Below are 6,000 nucleotides of genomic sequence, written 5' to 3'. Positions count from 1 at the left end.
TAACATAGTAGTAAGTCTATGAAGACTGATAGAGTAGAAGATATGGATCTTAGTTGTACAAATGGTATTTTATTTTTTTGATGATGTGCATTCATGGACATGTTCTATACTATGTGTTGGAAATAATCAAGACTAGATAGATTACTAATAGGGGAGGGGTGAATTAGTAACCTCAAAAAATTTTAATAGATTCAACACTTAATAACATAAATCATTCGCCATTAATTGATCTAACCTACTGCATGCATAAGAAACTGAAAGATAAACATGCATGACACATGAACACAATATTTGGTGACCTAGAAACCTTCCAAATAGAAAGTAAAATTGGGTGGGGATGATACCCACAAAACTTTAGTATGACAGCATAAAGTTGGCCTATTAAGGCTTTCATTGATCACTTCTAGTGATCTACCCTATTACGAGCAATTTGGATTGCTAGATCCACCTTGTTAGAGGATTTACAAACATACAATGAAGTATACACTTGGTAAAGAGATTTAAAGAAAAGACTATTTAGTCTACCCTATTAAAGGATTTGAGTCCAATTCACCTGTTAGGATGAAATAGAGGATCTTACTTACAACTTTATTTTTTGATTAGGTCCTTAAAGTACTAATCACCTTCTGTGATAGATTGAGAATTTACTACTTCTAAATTGACTTTGTTGAATACCTTTCTCTTTTGTTGATACTCATTCGCATTCTCATTAAAACATCTATTTAGCATTACATGCATTCTTTCATACATTGTTATGATACAATACATTACATATATATATCATTCCAATTCTTAAAATTACAAGGTTGACTAAGACACAAGATAACACAAATATTATTGAGTCGGCCCAATAGTAGAAAAAGATTCGAGTTCTAAAACCAACTTGGTGATTTTTTGATACTTAGAGTCCATTGCATTACTTGACATCATCATGCATTCGATAGAAGTAGAGACATAGTCCATACTAATCACACAACATAGCTTCAAACTTGGCGACCATTGGATACTCGGTAGATATAGTGTCACTTGATAGAAATTGAATACTATGTTTACCTTGCTTGCACTCGATAAACACAACTCATCTATCACTTAGTTAAAATTGGCTTCACATCATAGGAACTGATGACTCGGTAGACATTACGAAGTTCGATAAGCACTGAACTACTTAGTGATAACTGTTAGTTTTCACACTAGCTATTTTCACTCAGTAGCCTCTAGAATGCTCTGTGTGAACTGTAAGTCCTGGTAACCACTAAATTGTGAATAAGTGTTGACACTAATGACAAACATAACTTAATGCCAACAATCTCCCCTTTGGCATTAGTGAAAAAAATACTTATTAACCAAGACTTATGTACATTGACATGCTAATTTTGATTTTTCAAAAATTTTCTTTGTGATGTATATGCACATATCTCCCCCATACAATGTACATATCATATAAGATATAATATCAAACTAAGTGTATATACAATTATTTCTCCTTCTTTATATATTTATATATATATATATATATATATATATATATATATATATATATATATATATATATATATATACAGTCACTCGACAATCTGTCCCCCTTTTTATTTTGTACATATGTCTCTCTATTCTCTCCCCCTTTTTGACAATAATGCCAAAGATTAATACAAGTTATTTATATAGAGACACCAAAATGTGAGAGAGACTCAAAATGTACCTTGAGAATAAGAGCTAGTGTCTTATCTAAGTTGTCTTGCAAAATTGTGTAGGCATGAAGAGCGATTTGAACTTTTGTTGAGAGTTGAATCATATGATCTACAACTGAAAGATTGTTATCATGAATTGATGATTTTGAATATGCAATGTGCTTTTGTATTATGTCCATTATTGGAAGGATCATGTTTTGGATGTCTATCAATGTAGATAAAATCCTTGCTTCCTCTCTCAATAGTTCATCCTACATATCTGATAGAAATTTGACCTTTATGTAATGTGTTAAGCTTGAGATAGGGTCAAGTTGCAAATTTTTGGCATTGGCTTTCAGATCTTCGTCTAACTTATTCAATTTTAATTTTATCTCCTTGGTATACTCAATAACATCACATAGCTTGGCAAAAGGAGATGTTACATTTGTAAAAGAATTTTCAAGATTAGCCAAAATGGAGGATAGTTCTACATGATGTATTGAAATGTGCTCAAGCACTTTATTATCAAATATTTTCTCTGCCTTTTCTAACAACTTATCCTATTTGGTAGAATCCTCATTGAATTTATGTACTGCTTCCTCTAATTGTAACACAATATGTTGAGATGAATCAACCTCAACACCTATAGCTTCTATTAAGATATCCTTTGCACTTTCAATTATGTAGAATTATCTATCTCTTTCATCTCTGACTTGTTTCTGCATGGCCTTCTATTCTAGAAGTTGGATAACCAATCTCATCTTTTCCATAGTAGCATTATTAAAATCTATCTTTGGAATCTCAATTTCCATGTCCAAATCTATATCTTCATCAATTTCTTTACCAGTTATTAGAAGTTTAAGAGGTGTCTTTGGTTCTACTTCTGACATTACTACTTTGGACTTAGAAATAGACACAATTGTAGAAATAGTAGGGCTTTCTGAGAAAACTTGAATAGGGCCTACTAATCAAATACTAGCTGAAGCACTAGAAGAATCCAAAATTGATGTGCTATCCAAAATTGAAGTAATAATAGATGTAATTCTGACTAAAGTACTTACAATGGAAGAACTTACTGGAACAAAAAGCTAGAGCAAGCAAAGCTGAAGTAGACAAAATTGTAGAACTTGATGTTGCACTTACTATACATGTTTTTGATGTTTCTAACTCAGAAGCTAAAGAAGAGGAGGGCCACAACTTGGTAGATGAAGTGAAACTTCCATTAGTGATACCTAGATCTAAGTGGGAGCAAAGAGTGATTGAGCAAATGGTTTATCTATTGTGCTTACAATCACACTTGCTAAAGCTATCTCCATTGATGATACTACACATTTTGGTGGAGAGTGAGGAAGGGAGGTAATGACTTGTGCAGAAATCCTCACTAGATCATCCTCTTTATCTTATTCTTCTTTCTTATCTTCCTCCTTAGCTTCATCCTCTTTCTCTTCTTTGTCATCCTTCATTAGATCCTAATAATATTTAGCATTTATAGTGCCACTGTACACTCGAATGTGTCCCGCTCTAAACCTTTTTATCCAAATGATTCCATGAGTTCATGATGTTTGAATGCTAGCTTAGAGCTCCCTATCCACAGAGTGCAAGAAGGTATGTTTCAAGTTTGAAGGCTATCAGCCAAGTCTTAGAGATATGGTTCTTGCTAGTAAACTATGCAACGGGAGGTTCTTTGAGACAAGAGCAAGAATGCAAGTGTCTACAATGAGTCCCTCAAGGATGCAATGCAAATGAAGATTAAGCTAGAATGAGATGCAAAGTGTAGCTATGCTAAGTATGTATGAGAGTGTTACAGTCCAACTATTAGACTATATGATTTAAGCTAAATGTAAAAATAAAAGCTAAGCTAAGCTAGAACACCATGGATGAGAGAATGTAAACAAGAAAGAGAAGTTCTCCACAAAGCTCCAAAGAAACCTATTAGAAAACTTGTAGCATTACAATATTCAAATGAGGGTGGATCCTTTGAGGGGGAAAGGTCTCTCCCTTTTAAAGTCATACGGACAGTATAGATCAAGATGAAGATGGTGGATGATCAATGGTGGAATTTGAAAAGAGGAGTGATGCATGTGCACACACAAGTCAACGAATAGAATATAAGTTGACTTGTTATATAAGATAAAAGTCACAAAGCCTTTTCTTTTAATTCCAAAATAGAAAAAGGAATTTATGTGTGCACTTTAAGTGGGTTAGAAGAATGGGGTGTTTTATTTAATTAAAAGGGGTGTAGACACCAAAAATCATCCAAATGACTATATTAATCTAATTAATACTAGTCACATTCCTCAACTTATTTAATTAAATTATTTTAATTAAATAGGTTCATTTTTGCCTAAGTATTTAAATTTAATTTAAATACTCCTAGCTCTAATGTTTTAATTTAAATTAACACATGATTCTCCACATATTCCTTTTTTAAATAAATTTTATTTATTTAAAATCCTCCATATTCCCATTAATTCTTCTAGACCTTGATTAAATTAAATTTCATTTAATTTAATCTTTATCCAAACTACCTAGAAGTATGTGCATTCATATAAGTTGTCATCACATGGGTCCATATATCTTTTAAGCACATGTTGTCTACATCATAGGAACCTTATACACACACATGCCACCTCATCAGTCTTATCCATCTATCTAGAATGTAAGATAAGGTGTTTAGTTGTCAATCCTTATCTTTATATCCTGTGCTTAGTTGTCAATCCTTATCCTTATCTCCTAGTGGTTTCTAAGCACATTCTAGATGCTTCCTCCATCTACTTTAAATAGACGTCTTGTCTCAAGCTTTCCCCGGGGGGGTTAGGAGTAATTAGAAGTCATTATCATCCATTAGGTACCATTAGAATCTCTTATCATTGCATCATCATTCTGTCATTTTGATTTTTCATATCATCTAGTCTAGGTACATATTCCATCACTCACACTTGCATTCACACATACAAGAGATTCATGCATTGTTGTGTTCCTAAGAGCATACCAAACATACTCTCCATCTAAGATACACCAACAAGGCTTCTTATGGATGCCTTTGTTGAGTTGTAGAGGTGGAATGGTCTTTGTTTGTCATTTGCTTATTCATTTGTTCATAGTTTGAGGTTTGCATAATCTTGGTTACAATTTTATGCAATACATTTTGGCACGCCCAGTGGGACCCACTTCATGGGTTTGAATTTGTTCAAACTAAGGTTGGAGGCTCACATTTGGAGATCAAGTAGCATGCTCGTCTACTCAAGCCACAAAATTCTATCATCATCATCTTTAGAATGCATGAGGTGAGTACCCTATATTTTGTTCTTCTTTGTTGGGTAAAATTTTAAAAAAATCCCTTTTTGCTTTTTATTTCCTTCAAATAGGCCTTTAATTTTATTTAGAATCAAATTTATTTTGTGCATAAAGGCATTTAGATCTTTATTTTTATTTTCCTTTTAGCCAAAACATTCAAAAAACTAAAAAAAATTTGCTTTTCGTGTGCCTGATTTTTGCAACATTGAACAAATATTGTACATTTTAATCACGTGTGTCTTCAATTAGATTAGAAAACTTAAAATTTCTTTGGCAACGAATGTGTGTCTTTTAAACCCAAGTCCACTTACGTATTCTCTCCCCTCGCGCCTTTGGGTGATCTTGGGTGCACAAGAAATAAGTGGGAGGTGAATCGAAAGACACCTCTCTTGGAAGTGTATAAAAATTGGGAGGTGAATCGAAAGACACCTCTCTTGGAAGTGTAATATTGTCACTCTTGGCTAAGCCCCAAAGAACTTTATACCTTTGGGAAGTGAAGGAGGAGATTTGGGTTACCATCTCCCCCTGGCTGTGTGGCAGTATTTCCTTCCATCTACAGATTTGGGCCTCACATACCTTGTGTATATCGAGGATGCCCCCTAGTTGAGCCTTGTATAGCCTAGTCAAACCTTATAGGATTGTTGGTGTGTTTGGCATGTTTGAAGCACATTGGCATTGTACATATTTCATTGTTTGCTTTTGCATCTTAAACCTAAAAATTAAAAAAAAAAATCATAAAAGTTCAAAAATCCAAAAAAATAAAAAACATTTCAAAAACACAAAAAAAACCTCTTCTTAATCATCATTCCAAATCATTTCACGTCACATACTTCTTCCATCCAAGACATCGTTCCCTCTTACATATCTTACCTTCATCATTCAAAACATTGCTTGACATCTTCATCCTCTTTATTTATCTAAATCATTTCCTTGTCATTCAATCACATTCATAATCTTCATCTTAGTCATGATTCATCATTATTCATATTCAATCTCCCTAGTCAGGCTCATCATGCATTCTTAATTTGATCCTTCA

This window comes from Cupressus sempervirens, chromosome 7 (assembly GCF_028749045.1).
Source record: "Cupressus sempervirens isolate cs-2001-9-10 chromosome 7, ASM2874904v1, whole genome shotgun sequence".
Lineage (NCBI taxonomy): Eukaryota > Viridiplantae > Streptophyta > Pinopsida > Cupressales > Cupressaceae > Cupressus > Cupressus sempervirens.
Note: the sequence above shows the minus strand (reverse complement) of the source record.